We start from the raw sequence: 23,396 nt of genomic DNA, 5'->3' as shown, positions 1-23,396 counted from the left end.
TTGGGAAACAGAATGCCCCCTATGGGGATGGGGGGGGGAGGGGGGTTAGGTATTGGGTATTGTAATTCTTTTACTCTCTTATTTTTAATAGAGTAGCCTCATTGGATCTTATCTCCTTAACAAGGGACACTTCTAATGAACTGTGCAAGTTCATCAGTGCAAACCTCAGATCATCAGTTGGTAGACAGTATCTGCTTTTAATATTTAATGTATGTGGTGCTGTCCTTTAAAATCCTCACCCTGCTTTGAAGTACTTTAGTTGCTATGGAAACAACATCAGTGATAGGAGCTTCTAAATTTCGAATACATTTGAGTTGTCTTTTCTTTCCTCTTGTGTGTGAATACAGTAGTTCTTTTCCTCCCACACTACGCTTCATCTGCAGCTTGTTTCAGAAAGTGGTGCTGAGCAAACTCATCACTGCTGCCTCAAAGTTAAATGCTAGGTTATTTTCATATCGGAGACTCTCAGTTTCTGCTGATCTGAGTTTGATTCTATTTGGAAAGGTCAAACATCAGTGGTTTTGTGTCAGAGGAACAAATAATATCCATTTAAAAGCAAAAAACTTCAGCAATTGTTTATTTTTACCACAGAATTGCTGAGATTGGAAGTGACCTTGTCCAAACTCACTGCTTAAGCCAGAACCACCAAGATCCAGTTGCCCAGGACCATGTCCAGGCAGCTTTGGAAGATCTCTAAGGAGGAAGACTCCACAACCCCTCTGGACAGCCTGTGCCACTGCTCAGTCACACTAACGGTATAAAAGTGTTTCCTGATGTCAAGATGGAACCCTGTGTTTCAGTTTGTCTTTTATCTCTTGTCCTGTCACTGGGTACTATCAGAAGTAGCCTGGCTCTGTTGTCTTTGCACCTTTCTGTCAGGTATCTGTATGCATCCATGAGATCCACTCTTGAGCCTTCTCTAGACTAAGCAGTCCCAGTTCTCTCAGCCTTTCCTCACAGAAGGGATGCTCCAATCCCTCCATCATCTTCGTGGCGCTTTGCACACTTTCTAGTTTGTCTATGTCCCTCTTGCACTGGGGAGCCCACAGCTGGACCCAGCACTCCAGCTGTAGCCTCACCAGGGCTGAGCGGAAGGATCACCCGCCTCAACCTGCTGCCAGCACTCCTCTTACTGTTAACCCTCTTCACTACAAGGGCACGTTACTTGCTAACACTGGCAAAGAATAATGTGGCAATCAAGTCGTTCCTCAGAATATTTCAGGTGCCAAGTCTAATTCTAAGATTCTATGATAAATGACTTCCTCAAATGTAAGGTATTTGCAAAACTGGCAGCAGGCTGTAAATAATCTTGTTATAATTTGATACCTACTGCTTTGTAGCACCGTTAAAGACCCAAAATTAAGATAGCATTGAACATTATTGAAGGAAAAACAGGAAATTAATGCTAAGTAAATTTTAAGAAGCCCAATCCTGGCTACAGCTAGAAGGCAATTGGAATCTGGAAGTCTTATCACAAGAAGTTGATTCACTTCCTAGGATGAAAGCCTTATTTGGCACATGATTTGCTCAAGTTCCTTATGTGTTATGGTACTTTCTAAAGAAAATAATTAAGCTAGCAAGAAAATTACAAACGGTTAACCTCTTAGTGTAGGTAGATGCTGCTATTGTTTGTTTAAGCACTTCTGGAATGCTTTGACATTGTTTCCCTTCATAGAACAAAAGAAGAAATGACCTCTTCATGAAAAGAATTCTGCAGATAAGCTGATTGGTACCTTATCAACTTGGCTATTGTAGCTATGCCAGCCAGACATGTTAGTGTGACTTAGACATACCCTGCAATGGCATTTATACTTTGTCAGAGGTGTTTCAAGAATAATTTGTGACCTCATCTGGCATACAGAGGGGCTGCTAACTTCTCAGAATTGATAAAATGTAAGCCCACTTAAAAATTAGTTTATTTAAAACTTCCTGCCTTTAAGGAACTACAGAAAATATGATTATTTACTAGCTTTATACCTATTTGCCATCGATGATAATCTGAGCTTTATAAGTCTTGCTGCTTTGAACAAATAACTGATCTGAAGCATCATATCTGAGGGTATTGCTTTCACATGCTTTTGAGCTTAGGTTTTGAATAACTATTTTTCCAGGATCACTATGTGGGAGAGCAAAATCCTACATGCAAGGTGTATGAATTTTAATCATTTAAGGACAAACTTTTAAATGTTCTCAAGTTAGCACTGAGGAGTGTCAGAGGCAGATAGTGCTAGCCCAACAAGTTTTCTGTCTCTTAATAAACCAATCTAATCAGGCAAGAACTTTTTTTTTTTTTTTTTTAAAGTTGAGAGCCACAAGTATGATTGTGTGACTAGGGAAGTGTTTTCTATTTTTAGTCAGCTGGTTATCATCTGGCTCTCAGCATCATGCAATGTTGAAAGTATGGGGCAGGGGGAAGGGGATTGAAAAGAGATCAGTTGGGGCTGATATTCTTAATTTCTTCCCTGATTTTTCTGTCAGATTTGACAAAATTAGGTTGGCTAGAAGCTTATAGAGAAACATTGATATTTTGGGCAGTAGCACATGGGATAGAAAAATGTAAATACCTGAAAGAGGTTGAGGCTCCATGGTAAAAAAGGATATAGATGGGATAATAGAGCTTTGTGTATGTATGTGAAATTTTAGCAACAATTCAACTACCCGTATGTATTTCAAGCTGCAAAGGGGATGACCATGACAACACAGCTGGACATTTTACCCAGCATATTTGTCTATTTTCTTCCTCTATGAATTGCAATATATAAGGAACTTACTGAGAAGTTAATAAAATCTCCACTTTAGAATTCTAATTACCTTACTCCTATAGAAAATTTTCCTTTTATTGTCTAGTTGTCTCACATCTGTGCTTTTATACACAAGTACACTGCCAAGTGTGGTTTTCTAATGAATTGGGAAGAAAATTAAAATTCCAAATTTCTTGTTCTAAGCTCTCAAAATTTTGGCCCTCTAAGTGAGAGGTGAGGCCAATATGCATTTTGCTGCTCAATTTGTATTATTGCTCAGAGTGACATTTGGCTTCCAGAGGGAACTCACTGAGGCATGTAGTAATCTGCAGCTCAGGATAGAGAACAAAATCAATTGTGGGTGGTGCTCAAAACTAGGTGGCCTGAAACATTCTTCAGAATTTAAATTGACTTAATATGAATTCCAGCTTAGGTCTATAAATTAACATAGCTATTTAATACAACTGTCTGTACATGATGCTATTAGGACTGGAAACCTTTCAAGTACAAATTGACCAGATAAACTATTGACTGTCTTGGCATACTCTAAAAGTCTGGTGCATTTCAGTGCTTAGTTCATATTTTTTGATTCTTTTTAGATTACAGTTGATGTCTTTGTGGTATTTTGAGAAATGAAAGGATAACCTTTAAGATGTTTACTCATCTGTATGGTACTTTGTTTCAAATGTTTGCTAGTTTCTGTTAAAACTGGACATTTAAGTACCCATTTTTGGGAAAGCCCGTTCTATATCTTTGTGAGCTCAAGCTTACCTTCTTCTCTGAAATGGTATCCTAAAGAACTGGAAGCAGAACGTTCATTTATATTATAGTTCCCATGAACTGACGTCTTCTCAAGATACCATAAAATTTGACATGTTTTGTTGGGATAAGTGACTTAAAGTGATCAGAAAGGTGTTGTTATAAATGATATGTTAATGAATCCAGTTGGTAACCAAGCAAATAGAGAAGGAAAATAATGAACATCTATTTCAATCTTTCATCTTTCATTTTAGCTGGTTTTTTAAGTAATCTATAACTATGTCTACAAACAGATAAAAAGTAGATTATATTTTTTTTGTCAGATTCTATATTTGAGAATAAACAGTGATACTTTAACTATTTCTTTCATATGAAATTATAGCAGAAAATAAAATATTGATAATGGGAGAGAAAATAGTGTGGAAATTGCTCCAGTATTTCAATAGCTTTAACACTGCAGTAAAACATGTAATAATACTGCAGGGATCTAGTCTTATTAGGTTAAAGCACTTTCATCTTTAATTACAAAAGGGCTTGAGGGTTTCCTTTAGAACTTTTAAATATTTGCTTTTAAGAAAATCAGAGTTACTTTTTTTCTTCTTTTCTATCCCATTCTATGCCTGTACTACTTGCTATGAGCACCATGGCTCAAATGACAACTGTGTAAAAGGGATATACTTGTGATAAACCTTCCCCTAAACACCATAAAAAATGTTTCTGAAATGCTTTTGTGATTGTTTCATTTGAATACATTCAATATCTTAAATTCTTAAATCAACTCATTACTCCGTACAGTCTACACATAATTCTCTGTCGGTATCTTTGCTAAATATATGATCAAATCCACAGTACAAAAATTGATCATAATTGTTATTTGTGAGAACCTGAAAACACAAAGCCAACAGCTTCATGTTCAGCTGGCAGGAGGAGTTACCATAGATATTTTCCCATTTGGATAGTCAAATATATCTAGGAACAATTACAGCAATGCAGGAAATAAAGTGCTGGTTTTAATAAAGTAATTAGTTCTTAACTAGGATGTGCTTTTGATATTTCCTGTCCATGGATGACAAAATCCTCTATTTGTTACAGCTCATGCTTTCAAAACAATTGTAGAATGCACCAAAGTTGTTGAAGCTAAACTTACTTTGTTACTTTTTTTTTAATGAAAAATATCTGAATAGAATTGATTGAAGGCCATAAGATGTTGCTTTAATGGAGGTATACAGTTATGTATTTTATGAAACCAGAGAGCCAGAAACTATTCTGTGAAGAAAAATAACAGGAAGGGCTAAATTACAATGGTGAATGATACATTGATGTGGTTTCTATAGATAAGGCTGAGAATAATGCTTGTTATTTTTGTCTTAAAACCGAAGACTGTTGGTGACGTTTTGGTGAAGGACCTGTGAGTTCTTTCAGCTATGTTTTTTGATGTAAGCATCTGTCCTTCAGGAACTACAGGGAGATCAGGAAGCTCATTTAAATTGATATTTGAATAGGATTTGAGCCAAGTAATGTACCAACTATTTTCAGGTGTGTTCTAATGCACAGCAGACAAGTAGCTATCTTTAACTACTTGAATACCTCACTGTAGGGTAAGTATGATTCTATACATTGCACTTGAATGATACGGGATTAGTCTAGAGCCACTACTTTGGCTGCATGATTCTGGACCATGGTTCCAGTTCCCATTTGTAATGCCATGATTTGTACCAGGTTGTACCAGGAAAAAAAAAATTGACTGCTCATGCGAAGCATATATCAGAATCTGTTCCTAGGACTTCTGTGGAGCTTCTAAGTAATATCAAATAGGTTACGTCCTCACACTTTGTGTTTTAATGGCTTGCTGAATCAAAACCATAATCTGTTCTTGGATTAAGCCTTTTCCAACTTCTACTTGATTGCTTATGTCAGTGAAGACAAGGAAAGTTTGCATGTACATGCATATCATAAGTCCTATAAGTGTACCACAGACAAAAGCTCCATCACTCTTAACGTGAAGTATGGCTATGTTAGAAACATGGATCTAGAGCCCTGAAGATTGAATTATAACTTGCATTCTTGAGGCAGTTTCTTTAAAGTAACTTCAAGAACACTTAAGAAAGTAATGTGCTTCCACTGTGTGTTAAGAAAACTGTATGTAGATATACAGACATGGACAAGCATCTTCAAATCTTTTCAAGCTCTAACCTATTGCTTAAAAACTCACTACCTCTGCTTTTTCATGAGCTAAGACTTCAGCCTGCCTGTCAAGAATACTATGACTGCAACCACAGTATGTTAGTGCATTAAAGCGACGGAAACCTCACTTGTGTTTTCACTTTCTGAAGAACATTACTTACAGAGTCAGTGACTGTATCAGTGCATTAAGAAGAAAGGGACTGGGTATGCGGTCTGTTTCATGTTGTTTATTAACAAAAAAAAAAAAGTTAGTGAGCTAATCATGTTGAAATGGTATTTTTGTAATGCAGATTGGTTCTGTTTTAATACTTACTTTGTGTGTAAATAATTACTTCAGTAGTTTAATGTTTTCTAGCCAAAAGCTTCAGAATCGGGCTGCCAAACCAGCAGACTTCCTTTTCTGATCAGAAAGTACTGCTGGACAGTAATCATGGCACAGAAAGTATGTGCTTGAGTCATGGCAGCTGAAGGTCCTTTTGTCTCACGCCAGCACTGGGTTCTTAGCACCAACTGCAGTTTGAGACATGGCTAACTTTATTTTTAAGAAGGCTAAGAGAAAGAAATAAGAATAAATTAATATTGAAGCACTGATTTTGAATGTGTTGGAATGTTTCAGCCCTGTCATGTCAGAAATCTGAATAATTTACCTCCTTTTTCCCCAGTGAAACAAATGGTAGTCATAGTCCCCTGCAGACCATTCTCCTCTTGTAATACTGTCAGAGAAACCACTGCTCGTGCAAGGGCACCAGTGTAAAGATGCTGGGGACAGAAGTGTGTAAACCTGCCACAGCAGCCCTCAGTTCTCAGCACTGAGACACCAGTGGGTGTCTTGGGCCCTAGTAGCAGAGCTTTGGTGTGGATGGGTGGAGCAGCAGGGCTGGTAAACCTCATGTGGCCCTATAACCTATATATATAACCTATACGTACCACACCTCGCAAGGAAGGCTGTGGTTTATCGTGCAAAGAAAGCCCAGCCCTGCCAGCGATTAGGTAGGGGCTGAAAGCAATCTTCCTCCACTTAACACTCGTGTTTTTGCGTGTGGGGTACAACATGCTTGCGCACTGCTCCCCACTATTTCTCAAAACTTCAGGTGGAAGCGGGCTGCGTGCCTGCTGCCTCCTCCGGCGCCCGAGATGGGAGGCGAGGGCAGCCGATGCCCACCAGCAGCTCCCCACGGCTCAGCCCTTGTCCCCTCGCCCCGCTGGGGTCCCTCAGGGCGGTGGGGGCGTGGCGGGGCCGTTGCCATGGCAGTGTAAAGCCGGGGCCGCCTCGCCGCAGGGCCCAGCCATTTTGCGTGCGGGGAGCGGGGCGCCGCGCAATTAGCGCCGACCTCATCGAGGGAGGAGGAGGAGGAGGAGAGGAGAGGAGGGGAGGAAGGGGCGTCGCGGCTGCCATTTTGACAAGCCGGGGAGTGCCGCCGGCCGCTCGCAGGAGGCGGGATGCGGCGCGGCACCGCTGCGGACCTGCTGTCAGGCTGCCCAGCCGCGCTCCGCCCCGTAGAGGCACGGCTGCCCCGCAGCGCTCCCGCAGCCGCTCGCTAGGCGCTCCCGGGGGAGAAGCCGGAGCTCCGGGGGAAGAAGCAGCGGGCGCCTTTCCCCGCCGCACAGCCGGCAGGTGCGTGGTGCCGGCGAGCAGCCTCCCCGCGCTGTGCAGCCGCCCTCCGAGCCAGGCTTCCCGCGGGGACCCGGCTGCTGCAGGTATCTATCGCGGCCCCTAAAGGGCGGCTTCGGACCCGGGGGGGGGTTGTGGGGCCGTGGGGGTTTCGGTGCGATCGCTTTATCCGCGGTGGTCGGTGTCTCAGCGCGATGCGCCGGGCGCTTGGCGATGCAAAAGGATGCCTCCGATAGGGGATAAAGCCATATGCTCGCGTTTTCTATTAAAACGTGGGTTGTTTTTTTTTTTATTGTTTGTTTCCCACCGTGCTTTGTGCTGTCAGGATGCTGCTTCTGCATCCTGCCTCAAATGCATTGTCAAACTCGCCAACGTATTGGTAAAGCCCGAACTGGATGAGCTCTTCATTACTAGAATTCGTGCATTGTGCTCAGCCTCAGCGTAACTAGCCTCAAATTGTCCGGCTGCTGCCGTGCGGTATGTAGGTCATAATAAAAAGCAGCTTTTTCTTCACCAGCCTTCAGTGGGCTGCGTGCCCCAGCGCTGTGGTTGATTAGTTGGTGGCACTTGTGCTGCTGAGAGCAGCGGTATCGCAGCCCGCTCACACCTCCCTGCCGAAGATATCGCGCATACCGTGCTGCACGGAGCACAACACGCCCATTGTGTCCCTCCGTTTGGCGTTCAATAAAAGGAAGGAAACCAGCACTCCACATGGAGCACGAGCACGTTAATAGCACAAGGCGCTTAAACTTTTATTGGGCGACCTCGGCAGCAGGCTTTCTACCAAAAGCTGCAACAAATAAAAACATCAAGATGAATGTAAGGCGGTGATGGAAACAGGATAAGCCGTCTGATGAGGGCTGTAGGCTAATGCTGTAGGTTTTCAATGCAAAATGAATTGCTTTGAATAGGTATTAATCGCAACACATCTGGTTTAGTGATGAAAGCTATAGTTAGAAGCAGGTCGATAAAACTACGATCCCTCAATACAAATTTTTATATTAAAGGTAGCATTTTGTGAACTTCCAAATGTATTCTGAATTACCTGATACTGAAATGCATTAAATTATTCTGACAACTGAACCAAACACACCGATTCACTATGCGGCTTCAGAAAATGAGATGATAATTGGTTTAAATCTTAATAATTGTTTGGATTTTAGTTACACTGAGATGAACTGTTTGGACAGTTGAGAAGACATGGGGTGAGGAATTTGAGGTCTGGTATCTTTATAGTTAAATTAGTAACCAGTGTTCTGTAATTAGGAGCCAAATTCCACTGTGTTATTTCTGTGTATATGTCCTGCAAAGGTATTTGGACAAGCATGGTCAGCAACCACCCCCCAAATAAGACACGCATTTGGAAATAGCAGTTTATAAATGGATTGCTACCATGCATTTTCTCCATTAGAAAAGCTTCATCTTCCTTGAATCATTGCAGGATTTTGTTAATGGGTGAATGCACACCCCAAGTCCTTTCTTATACCCATGTGTAGGGGTCACACAGTAAGTTGTTGAGAGAGCTGCTTTCATCTGCGTTCTATAAAGTGGAATGCGTATTTACAGTGTGGTACTACATGAATATTCATGATTGAGTCTGTAATTATGATGAAAATGATAAACAAGCCAAGCTAGCATTTCCTTTAAGGTGTTTGTAACCCTCTAACAAAGAGAGCTTTTATTATAACGGTGAGAGCTACAGATACAGCAGTAAGCAGAATGTCGAGGATTTTACAGTTCGAGGTGGACATATCTCACTGTGAAGAATTTATGGTGTTAGAAAGCATGTGAGGCAGGATTTACTAAGACAAATCAGTAAACACTGTACACCCAGTTAGGTGCTGATAGATGCATCTTATTAGTCTCTATTATTGTTGAGAAAAGCGTTATGCATTCTTTCCATTCTGCTGTTCTCCCTTTGTCTTTTTTCTCATATCAATTCCCAGCTTCCCTGTTTCCTTACGGTCTCTTTGGCAACATCTGATCCCTCTGAGCTATTTGTAAATCAAATTCGTGACTCTCAGTAATGGCCATGGAGGTGCTGCAATAGAATATAGTTTGGAGGAAGAATTTTAATGAGATGGAGGTAAGAAACAGCAGCTAAGTAAAGAGTGTGTCCGCTATGGGCTAATTGTACGTGATGTAAGGCATGGAGGGGTAGAATCCTGTCACTGGTGTAAAAAGCAAACGGGTATAGAAGATAGGTGATTTCAGCTCATAATCAACTGAAAAGTGTTAATAAGCAGAAGGTTACGAAGAAGACCTTGAGAATAACATGATAGAAGAAAATGGACTATTCAGAAATGGAAAGGATGTGATCAAGTTCTGGCTGAAGTGTAGAAGTTTTTCAGGATTCAGTAGAGCCATGATGATTTCGATCCAATGAACGATTATACATATTTTGAAAGTCTGTGTGTTATGCAAAGTCAGACTCTTGGTCTGCAATGGTGTACATATCACCAGCTGTCGTGGTTTAACATTAGTCACTTTTTGAGAGAGATGACTTTAGAAGGTGACCGTGTGGAACCATGTATTGTGATCATAAACTGGTTACCAACAAAGCAAAAGCAGGCAGATCAATCCTAAAATGTAGTATCATAGTAGCAGGTGCAAATAGCAAGAACAAACAGGATGACTAAAGAAGGTTTAATCAAGTGCTGTAACAGTTGTTTGGTATGTTTGTTTAAAATCACTAGCTTTGAGCAAACAGTGATAAGCATCAACCAACCATGTGGTCTGTGGAGCACAGTAACCCTGTGACAGAGCTGGTGTGGGAACGTTACCTACCCTCAGCCTATGGACTAGTCTCCAAAATGCAGTATGCCTACATATAAGATCAACCTGTGAGTAAAAATACAGATAGCATGTGCCCAGAAAACATGCTAGCATACCAGATTAGGGTACACTGCATAACATTAACGCTGTGGAGTGGCCAAATGCCATCTCTGTGTTGGAAGGATCAGGTATTGAGTATAGTACACCAATGAAGAGGGAGCTTCTGAAGCTGGTAAATTGCATCAGATGTTACCCTGAAACAGTGCTTCGGCTCCAGCTAGACTGTCTGCATAACATAGACATACAAGTTGACAATTCTGGATTGTTTGTAATCTTGAATTTTATAAATGTGTGGCTTGATAGTGTTCTACTACACTGATCTTTTTGTTGTCACTTCAGTATGGCATTAAAGTGAGTTACTCATTGACAGTTAGCATTTTCTTCATATTCTGTTGGATGTCGTGCATAGCTTCCTATTGGAGATGACTACCATAATATTCAGTCCATGTTCATTTTTCTTTAAATAGTGTGGATTCTTTTCATGCAAGCATTTTAACACAAGTATTCTACTGGAACAATAAAAAAAAAAGTCTCGAGGAGATGCTGACGCTTCTGTAATTACGAAGTTTCTTAACGGTCTTGAGCCCAGTCTAAAAATCTAAAAAGATTTCCAAAGGCACTGATTCTGTGGAAAACCTCATGTATGGGAGGGATTATTGTGGGATAGTGGACAGAAGTAAATACTTAAAGGGCACCATGTATCTTTGAGTAAAAGCATGCCAAATGGCAATGTTCTAGATTTACTCTTGCTTTCAGTTTTTTTTTTAAGCATTAACTGTATTTTTCTGTTCAAACCTATTGTTCCATAACAGTGATACAGCATAGCTAATGCTGTTGTAAAGCAGGAAATTCCAAAGGCTGAGCCTTTTCTCCTATTATTGCTAGCCTCTTTCCTAAACAGACTTAATTTTAATCTTTCTGTACTGAATAAGGATGGTGTTCTGATCCATCCACCCTTAAAAACATCACCAGCCACCATCAAGGGGTTGAATAGGACAGATATAGTTCTGTGTTCTTAAATAACTTAAGTAACATAATATATATATATATATATAATAATGTGTGTGTGTGTGTGTATATATATAAACAGCTGATGCTGAGAATCCCAAGCCTCAAAGGATTGGTGGGGGAAATAAGAAAGCAGGAAAAGCAATCCTTCTTCCTCCCAGTCTTTACTATGATTAAATTACACAATAAACTTTTTCATGAGCCTTTTCAGCAGATACATAGTGTTGAAAGCTTTACTTTTTGTAGGGCATTTGTCTTGCATTTTATGTAGAAGTATTAAAGCAGAGTACAGCTGAATTGTTTGATGGGTAAGTTAAGGTACCCCTAGTCCAGCAGTGGTTGCTGACTAACTAGGTTTGTCCACAAGCGTAGCAGTTTTTTCTCTTTTGCTCCTTCAGAACCCAAAAAGATGGGCAAAGATGCATGTAGGAAGCCCAAGGGAATCAATAACTGCAATTTTCATAGCTGAGAGATCAACCTTTTACAGGATTATAAAAGTGGTAAAATGCATTGTTGTCTAAGGCTGTGTTTGTTTTTAGGATCAACAGTTCTACTAATAGGAAATCAGTAGTTATGACTGAAGGTCAAATTAGCTGGAAAGGTCCTTGTGTTTTGTTTTGGTTTTGTTTTTTTCAAACAATTTAATAACAATGGGTCCAGTTCCTTACTGACATTTTTCTTTTAGGAGTGACAAGAGGTGAGTTCCTAGTTCAGCCACAGTAATACTGAACAGTAGCTGTAATGCTCTTTAAGAGGCTTAGGGTTGCATGGCGTAGCCCACGATGAGAAGGTGCAGCAACTGCATCAAGAGCAGGATGTAGCAAATGTCTTCTTTTGCAATCCTCAGACTTGCACTCTAGCCTGAACATAAAGCTTTGTCACCACAGAGAACCTTGAGTGTTATGTTTAATAAAGCCATATATTTTTCTGTGGGAAAAGCATGAATAGGTACAGGTTTGCAAACCTTGCAAACCGTGCCACTTTGCCAAAAGGTGCAGATAACTGCTTAAACATTGTGTCCATGGTAAGTGATGAAGGTGCAGAAGATACAGCAGATTTTCCTTTGTCAACATAGTATAAATATTTGTACCTGATGTACGAATTTAAAAGATGAATAGGTTCCTATTGACAGAGATCTGGTCAATGTTTCTCATGAAATACAGTTAACTGTCTCTAGACATGGCTGTAAGTAACACCAGTAAAAGAACAGGGATTTCTGGAATGTAATTTGTGGAAGAGAGATTAGTACTTCAGTTTATCATGTACAGAAAAGGTGGAGTTATGGAAACAGGGTGGTCAGACTTATATTTTTACTTTAATTAATGACATGAAGTGTAGAAGTATGGTAGACTACCACAAAACCTGTAAGAGTACAAATTTAAAGCAGTTAGTATTAAGACTACTTCTGGCCTCCTGATCAGAATAAAATAAAATTAAATATAAATAAAACACTTAATCGCTGTTGGCAGCTACTCTCATAGACTGCTTTGAACTTGACTACAGCAAGGATACACCGTAGGGCTGACTTCTGAAAGGCCAGTGTTTTGCCAAATTTCATTTTAGGAAATAAGAAGGGGGAGGCTGTCCATGATGCAGGTGTCTGGATCATGTCTGACGTGTGAATAATGCATTAACTGGGAATTGCACACATTACTACAGAGGTCTGTTGATAAGTATAAACAGTATTTTCACTATTACAAGTGTCCACAAGGGAAACTTAGCAATGCACAGCCACAGAACTATGTGAGCTAAGTGTAGGGTAGACATAATTAGATTGGATGTTTAAATGTTGTCTTTGTTTATTTTATCTTAATATTAAAAAATGATACACAATAAGTATAAAACCAGAACTATTTCCTTTTTGTAAGCATAAACGTAATCTGAAATCCAAGATGTTGGCACCAAATATACAAGCAGGTGCAAAATGAGATTTGTAAGGTACTAAATGCCTGTTTCTCCTTTAATCTCATGTTCATTTGAGAACCTTAATTTCTCTACTCTGTTATGCAGATAATGAGAACTTTTGTAGTTTGGCTGTGGCGAATAAAGATGGAATTGTTGGTATGAGGTGATTGGTGAGAACTACAAAGAAATGGTGTTTTAGGAAGGCCGTTCAGTAAATCTCTAGCACAGAATGTTTTGCTCTCTGCAGTGAAGCAGGTGGGCTAATGGATTAAATGTCCCCAGTTTAGGCTTGATATACTGCTTTTAAATACCATGAGACTTCTGTGAAGGTTTTGAATTTCAAAAAGACTGTAGCTTTTGAGGCAATCATCAACTGTAGTGACTGGCGTACGTAAAGTATCTAATGAATGCTTCCCTTTTAACATGGAGCTCACACTACTGACTTCTGTGCATTTTGTGCTTTAACTTTTTTTCAGGTGTTAAGCAGCTATTGTCTGTTTCACTATCAACCCTCTATTTTCTTTTCTATTTAACATACAGTAAGGATTTTGGAGATGAGCAAGCAGTAGCATCACAAAGGGATGATGGCAATGGAAAATATTCGGTATGCATCGGTTAAGTCATATTGATTGTGTATATCACACTGCTCCTTCTAGCCAGTTATGCATTTTACACGTTTTAATGAGCAACTTAAGATGGAAGCCAGCAGTTGCCAACACTATTTTTATTTAATTTTATTTCTAGTGAATTTCTAATTAACAGGGATCTCTGAGCAGTGACATTCTCCCAGATAATCAGATTCATGTTAATTGCAGTGTTTTTCTTCTGGACAAATCTGTACTTAGGAATCTCAAGAAAATAATTTCAGTGTGAGCAATGCAATCAAATGCTTTGCTTTGAATAAACAAAATATAAAAGAGGCTAATCAAATGAAGTGCTACTGTGTGAGAGCTAAGCGAGGTGTTGACAGGTCTGACAGTAGAATAAAGACCAAACCAAAGGCTCTGTTTTGACATACATGCAAAACAGAGATATTGAGGCAAATTCAGTTCTCTAACAAACCTCTTTAGGGGTCAGTCTGCAGATACAGATCATGTAATCTGAGCCTTGTAGATTATCATTCTACTTTTAAACAAATACAGGAGAGGTTTTTAGTTCATTACTCGCATAGCTGTAGATTTACACTTTCCTGTGCTTTTGACAGTGATATTTTATTCACAGATTTATGCTCTTGGGCAAAGGCCAGATTCAGGACACATTTTATTATCAGAACTGCAAACCCTAGAAAATAGCTTGGAAATCTGCACCTGTTCTAGTTAATACATACTATAGTGAAGCATTAGGAGGATGCCTTCAAGTTTAAGGCAATGGTTTTCTTAAAAGCAAAACAAAAATAATTGTGGAGATGTTGTGTTAAATTAATTCAGGTGTGAATTTGTTTACTTCCCATAGTATTTAGTGGTGTAATTATCTTAAATACAGTTCTTTAAAGTGTAGATAGATCAGTTAGTGTTTAGATAAAACCACAAGTGAAGATAAAATAGTATGACTAAGTAACAGCTATGAACTGTACAACAGCAAGTGTTCTACTGTTTCTGTGTAGACGTGTTCTACTTCCAGTTCTGGCATGCTCTCTCGGTATCATTAGCTGTCAGAAGAGAAAGGGCAGACAAATTATTTCCTAATGAATGGATAAAAAGACTGTCATCTCAGTTGCTGTCTGAAAGGAAACTACATTTAAGTAATTGTTTCTGTCAATATTAGAACATCATCAGGCAAAGACGGGACTGGAGTTGAGTTCTCTTTGCACTAGGTGTTAGGCACACAAGAGGGATCACATGCGATTCCAAAGGTAAACAGCAAACCAGATTTATTCATAAATGTCTCTGACCACTCAACCATAATACCAGTACTTTCCTCTTTTCCTGTAGGCAGCCTAGCAGAAGTTAAAATTTAGAAAGGAATTGAAGAACAAGCAAACAGTATCTTGGTAGATAAACTTGGGAAATGTTCTTATGCTAGAAGGATACTGTCTCTTACAAATGAATGGAAGCGTATGTGGGAGAATCCAAGGAGAAGTTGTACAAAGCTGTGATGAGAGCCTTGGGAGTTGCAAGAGTAGAGAAGCAAAGAGAGCTGTGACAGCTCTAGAAAGGGAAGAGAGGGGAGATAGGATTGTGGTGGTGGGAGGAGGAGGCAGTTGTATGCCCACTAGTGGACAATGTGTGCCCACTATTCCAGGGCAAATAAGTGCGGTGGCATCAAAGCAAAAAGCTGGAGTGGGCTTATGAGGCACATTTTACTGTGGTCAGACAACATTACTGAAAAGCAAGGTTCCAGATACTGTAGTCAGATTGTGTGATGACAGAGGCCTAAACAACAGCATTCCTGATAGAGGGCAAAAATAAATAAATACAATTAAATTTTAAAAAGAAAGGTCAGTCCCGTCAGGATAAACTATACCATACTGTTCCAGAGACTGAAGGGAAGCAGGTGTGAGGAAAAATGAGCTGGCTCCTTGAGAAATTCATATACTTGAGTTATTTGTGTGTTTACAAAAAAGTCATTATTTGCATTCTAGTCAAATTTCTGACTTACGCACAGCATGGCAGCACATACCACAGATGTTCATGTATTTAGTGTCTATATGTACACTTTCTTCGAATTTTAATTCTTTTGCAGATTTGAAAGCAAGTTGTGATCCCCTTCTGCCGCTGAGTCCTTTATGTGCAATTCAGTTTTATACCCAAATGGTTAAGCTTTGGCTGCTCACAAACACTTTAGAATGAAGCATTAGAAGTTTCAAATAGATACTTACTTGAACCTCCCTATCACAACAAGACTGTCATTAGCTGTCTTCCACCAGCAATGGAATAGTGTGATTCTGTGGATAGGGGTCAGGCAGTAGGTAAGGTGCACGAGTACCACTTCATGAGAGAAGTTGCTGCAGTGCTCTGTCCATCTGGCCACTGTAAAACAATAATACTTGATTCTCTAATTCTGAAGTCAGTTTCCCAAAACATATATGAAAAAGTTATTTACATTTTGAGCTACCCTCTCCTTCTGCTTTATCTATATCTTTGCTTACAATTATCTTTTCTGATTCCTGTCCATTATTTTTATACTTTCTGTATGTGTGTCTGTTTTCTTACTACAAAAAATCTTTCCAATACCTGCTAGTAGTTTAAGTGTTTTCTCATGGGAATTGTTTTACTTGGGACAAAATGTTTTAGAGTCTTAGTGGGATGTCTTCTGTGTGTTTTGCTTTATATTCCCATGTATCTAGCATGCAAAATGTGAGTTGTTTGTTTCAGTGCACATACTAGATTTTTTAAATTATCAGCTGACAAGAAGCTTTAAGATGGGCTGAGTTCATACATGATTTAAGAAAGTTTGCAATGTAATTTTCTTTTATGTATAGCCTTCTCAAAAATCTATATAACTCTACTATCACCTTCAGTGTTGTCTAAATCTTAATCAGACTTCTATAGGCTTTATTTTCCACGAGGTTTAGGAACAGCTTCTCTTTATGTTTGTTACAAGCATTTTTCAGAACTAGTAGTTGATAATGCCATGACAAAGTTGCATCTTTCATATGTAAAATCTAATGATACAGTATGAGTGTAAAATCTGTACACTTAGGCTTTTTTTTTCAAAACGTTGCAATCTAATTTCTTACCCCTAAATGAGTATCTCCTGCTGTAATTGCTGAAATTTTCCCACTGAAATTGCCTTAGCATCTAACCTTTTTTAATCTCCTAGCCTAAAATTCCTAGTAAAATACTGGAAAGATTCAAATAAGCTGAACAAAAATGTAGTACTTACGTCTATTTCTGTCACTTGAAACAATGATTTTTTTTTTTCTAAATGCAGGTCGGCAATTAAGTCTTCTCATTAGTTAAATCCATGCTGAAAAGATCAGCACCATCTGAATGAATCTGCCCACCTCATTTACAGTATTTATTACTGGAAATGGTTTTACATTTATATGCATACTTTTTAAAAATCATTTTTTGATTTCATGGTAGATGGATAATTCTACATTCTAAAGCTTAATGAACATCAGAAGCTACTCTGAAATTATACTGAGCTCTCTGGAGCCCACAAATGCCAATCAGACTTGAAAATTGAAGTCTGTGTGGTTTTGGTGTTTTTTATCATGCTTTATTCTGTGCTGTCTCTATTGGAAATATGTGAAAGTTCAAAATGTTGCCATCTAAATGAAGCTAAGGGATCACCTTATTTTTATGAAGAGGCTGGATCAGGAAATTGAGCTATCAAGTTGCCATTATCAAGGCTGTAATGTTTTGATATGTTATCATAAGATTTTGTATGCTGACTTTTTTAAGTATCAATCACGTAAGTTTATAGCATAGAGTTTTTTGTTTTGTTTTGTTTTGTTTTTTACTTCAGTGCTGTTTCTTTTTTTAAAAGTACTATAAAAATGGTTTGAAACACTTGACTGTGTGACAGTTTAGACTTTAATCGAGATTCCCATGTTTCTAGTTCATCCCACCAGTCTATCATTAGCTGATTTTGTTATAAATAACCCAAAGCTGTACAGGTACTATGTAAAACTACTATTAGTGATTTCCTACACCCATTGTACTCTGGTTTCAAAATATAGTCTTTAGGTAACCGTCAGTCCTGTATAATCTCTTTTCACCCTGGTGATCCGAATGCAAAGGCTAATAAATAAATAAAATGTGTTTCTAATATTTTCCTTATGAGCAATTTGTTTAATTGCCATAGAAATCAAATGTGCGTGAGTTTAAATTGCATGTCAAGTGGTCCATAGCAGAAAGCAAAGCAATGCATGGAGCATAACATGTTTTGAACACTAAATTTGTTATAACCATACTTCTGCCGAGATGTTAAAAAATGCCTGCTTTTGATGTTTGTATATACAATGCTAATTTATCAATGTCCTTATCTCTACATTCTCTTCCAAGAGGTAAGATAGAAATCTGGAAAAATTACCTATCTTTTGTAAATTTAATAGAAAAAAAATACTTTTAAACCTCTCAAATTTCTTTTTCCGTATATGTTAATTTTTCAAGGCATTCTAGAAGCAGAGGATAGCAAAAGTCACTGTCTTCATCCTTTAAGTACATATTTTTGCTAGTCTATTTTTACTTTTTACTGATCTTTGTCTAAGGATTAGAATTGAGAGTTTGTTTTGACCAGGACCAAACTAACCAAAAATTAAAAAACCTTGAGGCAAAAACAGGTCTTTCAGTTTTTATAAATAATAGGTGGGTGACTTTGAAAAGCAGAGGATGTTGAAGTTCTCAGGAAGTAAACAATTTCTAGGAAGGGAAATCCGCATTTCCATATGTTTGCTGTTCAAAGAGGAAATTACCTAATAAATGTACAACTTTAGGGATACAAAATGGAATAACTACTTTAAATTATACTAGCCTTGTTTTCCGGTTCTCACATGCCTTAGGATCTGCCCGAATGAGACTGTGATGTTTTCATTTCTGTTCTTCAAGCCTTCTTCCTCATAACTTCAGCTGCTGGGGATTTAGGTTTATGGTATGTGCAGAGGTGCTGCTTCCTTTACATAACATGCAAAATACATGTAGTCATATCATGTGAGTTTCTTGCTGTTTGAAAATGTTCTCAAGAGCATTTCTCTCTGCCTTCCTCATTGTTGCTGGCCTTTGTTCTGTCACTCGGGATCTCTTAAGGCTGTAAGGTGTGTGCACAGCAGCTCTTGAAAAGTACATGTAGCCCATCAATGTGTATGAATACTGGCTACCAAAATCCGAGATGGCAAGAAAGTGTTACCTTAAATTTGTGTCTATAGACGATCTTGAAGATTTTTTCTATGCAGCAAGGAAGCCTATGGTGAAAAACATGGTTGCAGTTCTGGATTTTTGTATTAATTACTGATGTTCATTACTAATCAGCAGTGAAAGTGTACTGAGGGAGAAAAAATATGAAATTGCTTTTAAAACCCTTTAAATGTTACCCGCAAGGACTTCTGTCTTGTCATTGCTGTAGGTGCCACATAAAAAAAGAGTCTAGCACTGTTATTGAAAAATTACTAATGTCCTGCAAAGAAGCCAGCATGGAACAGCTGGCAATGCAGCTGTAACATCCTGTGTCGCCTTATACACAGCAAACATCAGCTTTTCTTTCCCCAGCTAGGAGAAGCATGAATATAGCTCAAACAAATGTTTCAAATGAATAGTATGTTTGACAATTAATGGTACTATAGGGAAACCAAATAGCAAACAAAAAAACGTAAAAGAGCTCTCATTTTCACTTAGCAAGAGTTGAAGCATTGCATGATAAATGACAATGTACTTAATGTGCTTCTGTTAACAAGAAGGTAAAACAAACAAAACCTCAGCACTGATTTCAAGTCATCCCCATAGTGGGCTAGGGCCAATTTGGTTATAGAGTATCCGTATCCACTGGTGGATGTAGGCATTTTGCTAGAACTGCAGCTTTGGAAGCATTGGAAGCAGAGTCCTCCTTTCAATCCAAGCTACTAGCATGGGAGACTGTCACATCTCTGGGGAAATTATGACCTTCAGAAATAGAGATTTGAACAGGAATGGAGCACTTTTCTGCGTAGGAGTTCCTGTTAATCATGATATATCTTACAGAAGAGATTAACCAGGGTACTTACCACCAAAAATAAAAAAGCATCATTTAGAAGCTTCCACCTGCTCTGTCATTCCCATTCTCTATCATACTTAAATAACTTCTCTCTCACAAAGTTACAACTGTCTCTACTTATTTGGGCTGTCTGGAAAGCATTAGTTTGAATAATGTAAACAGAGTGTCAAGATTGTTGATCAAAAAATCAGTTGCAAGTTCTCCAGGACATGAGATTTTTTTTCTTGTATAGTTCTACATTGGTATGCAATTAATTAATAAAAAAGGGCACTGTAGCTTTTGTCTTTCAAGACAGTATGAGCATGCTGCTATGTAGTAACATCCAACTGTATATGCCCCCTGATGACATTGGTGTGGCTAGTTGCAATTAAACTTATATGTTGAGTCCTTACAATTATCTAGTGGTGTGTGGGTGGGAAAGAAAACGCAGAGAAGCTACTGTCTGCATCTCTCTGGCACCAACAATTTGGTATATGCTACAGCCTACTTTGGGGGTCACACTTAACCTCATAAAGCCTTGAAAGCCTGATATTTTTAGCTAAGGTGTACATTGGTAGAGATGACACTTGTGCCCTTGGTTTTGCACTCAAGCTCTTGCAGTCCTAGAGCTTTTGAACTTCTCTGCAGGAATCGCAGTTTGTGCTCCTCTATATAATTTGTTTATTGTCTTTATTGTGTAGGCTCAACTTCATAGATTGTGTGCTCACCAACAGCATGAAGCTGTAAGCATGACAGGCCAGTTCTAACTTACTAGATGTTGAAGGGAGAGAAGCAGCTTTATTGTAACCAGAGAGCAATGGAAGTAAACACTTCAGTGCGATTGCAGAAACAACTTTGTGACCATAAAGGGGGGTGGTGAGGTGCATGTCACCTTTAAGGAGAGCAGTGATTGTGCTCTTGACTAAGATTCCTAACTCCGGGACTCTGCTCAAAATCTCTTACAATCTGACACATCTAACAGCATTTTCTTCAAGTCCTATATTGTTTGTTCAAGTCCGTTATTGTTTTCTGCTGGTTAAGCCTCAGTGCTAAGTATGGCTACCTGTCAGGCCCTCAAACTTGTCATGCAGGCTGTGTGTTACACAGCGTGGAGGTGCAGGCACCTACGTGAGGGCTGGCAGCTGGGTAGTGCTGGTCCTGCTTTTTCTTCTTGTGCATGATTGGAATTTGAGCTTGGTTCTGTGTAAGTACATCACCTGAGCAGCAGGTCACTGGGAGCTTAAATTACAATAACATTTCAGGGTTAAATTACAGTAAAGGACACTTCAATTAGAGCTAGGAAAAAGTAAGCAGTGGAGTGTATGAAGTTGGGATATCTTTCTTGCTGGTTGCCTTCTGAAATAGGCTGATCAAATGTCTGTCAGGAATGATATGCCTGTTAATTTGCTATTATGAAGCAAATGAACAAGATGACCTAAAGCCTTTCTTAAGCCTTTGGCGTGAGGGGTAATTGGAGAATTGATTCAAATTCAGCCTGTTGCTTCAGCTATTGCTCCGAGTCAGAATGGTTTATGACTTCTCACAAGTCGGCACGGCTTAGATTGTAAACCGGATCTGTTTTCACACCCTTCAGGAATAACCAGTCTGTCACTGCAATTCCATCAGAAAATCATTTCAGAATCAATCTATAGATGCAGCTCAAGTAAAGACATACAAATGTGTAGTCTGAGGCAAAAACATATTGTCATAAGGAGAGTTCAAGTTTACTTCAAATTCTGCCAGAAAGTGGTATGTAAACTGAGCAAAAAACCCACATTAGTTCTTGGAGCTGCTGCATTGGCCGGATGGCCTTGGTGCCCTGAGGCACGGCGTGCTGAGCCAGCTCCCTGGTCAGCTGCTCGTGTGCAGTTGACTTCTCCTCCCCAAAAAAGATGGGGAAATGTTCCTTGTAGTGCACCAGATGACTTGTTTTTCCAGTGGTCCGTTCAGTAATGTCATTGCCAAAGGAGTTCCTGATATCTGTGGCCTTGATAAAGACACCAATATTGGGATAGGTTTGTTTCAGCACCTTGTACTGGTGAAAGCAGTAATTCTTCTACTATTCTTACTGCTTGTACTACCACTCTTCTGCTTCTGCTATTCTTACTGCTCCTGAGGACTGCTTGTTCTCAGGAGCAGGAGATGGCTCGGTGGGCTTGGGTGTTTCAGCAGCACCTTTTCTCACCTGTAAGCAACCTGAAGCAAAAGTGAAGGCAGTGTATCTGCATGAGTCTAGTGGTGGTTGAGCTCTTTAAATAACTACTTGCTTTGCAGCCTTAGGAATGGATAACTGTCACGATTGTGTGAAAACTGAGCAACAGATTGAGAGTTGAATCTGAAGCAATTGTATGTCAGTGAACTTTGTCTGACTTTAGCCTTTTTTTTTCTTTTTTTATGTTAATGTGTTGTGATTGGAAGTAGGGAACACAGAATCACAGAATCACAGAATTTTCTAGGTTGGAAGAGACCTCCAAGATCATCGAGTCCAACCTCTGACCTAAAACTAACAGTCCCCACTAAACCATATCCCTAAGCTCTACATCTAAACGTCTTTTGAAGACTTCCAGGGATGGTGACTCCACCACCTCCCTGGGCAGCCCGTTCCAATGCCTCACAACCCTTTCAGTAAAGAAATTCTTCCTAACATCTAACCTAAAACTCCCCTGGCGTAACTTTAGCCCATTCCCCCTCGTCCTGTCACCAGGCACATGGGAGAACAGGCCAACCCCCACCTCGCTACAGCCTCCTTTAATGTACTTATACAGAGCAATAAGGTCACCCCTGAGCCTCCTCTTCTCTAGGCTGAACAAGCCCAGCTCCTTCAGCCGCTCCTCGTAGGACTTGCTCTCCAGGCCGCTCCTCGTAGGACTTGCTCTCCAGGCCCCTCACCAGCTTCGTCGCCCTTCTTTGGACCCGCTCAAGCACCTCGATGTCCTTCTTGTAGCGAGGGGCCCAAAAAGAACCCAAATACAAATGTTGGGTCTTGCTGAAAATCAGATATTGCATTGAGCAGTGTTTCTGGAAAATACCAATCAGAAAGATATCAAACTCCACCAGTACTATCTTGTGTTCTAAAACACCGAAGTGTAGTCTAGTCATAGCTGGAAGCCTTTAAAGCTTTATGCAGTTGCTTATGTCTTTATGTTTTGCACACATGCCTGTGTGTTTTAATTTCAGTGGGTTGTAGTAGCACCATGGATAAGCTGACTAAAGGGACATTTATGGAAAGATGGTTCCCACCACTGTTGTTTGATTGACTTTTAATGAGAGATTTTGTGCTGTGTTGATTTGACAAGCATCTTTCCCTTCTCCCTGGGATTCAGAGCCTGAAAGCTTCAGTTGTGGTAGGTCTGCTTTTGTCTACCCTTTATGCTGTGAATAGTAGAAAATGTTAAAATTGCTTTATTGGTAAAATTAAAGACCGTTTGTAATGTAGGTCCCTTATTTTTTTTTCTTTACAAAATTGGCAGCTTAGCAAATTATCTGAACACCATTGTGGTAATTATTGAGAAGCCTAATTCCTTGGTGGATTTAGTCATGGTAATTGGAACAGAAACTCAGAACAGAGTGTGGAGGTGTAAAGCTGGCCTGGCCATTACCTGGCTGTTTAAGAAAGAACAGAATGACATTGGGCCACATGGAGCTCTGTGGCATAACGCTTTGAAGTAAAAGGGCGGAACTGGGACTTGTGTGTCTTCTGTGAATTTCTTTTTCTTTGTGTGGACCAGCTGGCATGAGAC

General features: G+C 39.5%; 1 protein-coding gene across 4 annotated transcripts in view; it reads left to right on the top strand.

Moving 5' to 3' along the window:
- Nucleotides 1–7,242: 7,242 nt before the first annotated feature.
- The window catches only part of SORBS2 (sorbin and SH3 domain containing 2), a 155,567-nt gene continuing 139,413 nt past the window's right edge, over nucleotides 7,243–23,396 (top strand). For all 4 annotated transcript variants that reach the window (XM_068681381.1, XM_068681363.1, XM_068681366.1 and 1 more), the window contains exon 1: nucleotides 7,243–7,382. The gene's annotated coding sequence lies outside the window, so the exon portion shown is untranslated. The remainder of the gene's footprint in view (nucleotides 7,383–23,396) is intronic.

Source organism: Anas acuta, chromosome 4, assembly GCF_963932015.1.
Source record: "Anas acuta chromosome 4, bAnaAcu1.1, whole genome shotgun sequence".
Classification (NCBI taxonomy): domain Eukaryota; kingdom Metazoa; phylum Chordata; class Aves; order Anseriformes; family Anatidae; genus Anas; species Anas acuta.
The sequence above is the reverse complement of the archived record's forward strand: the minus strand, read 5'-3'. Positions and strand labels throughout refer to the sequence as shown.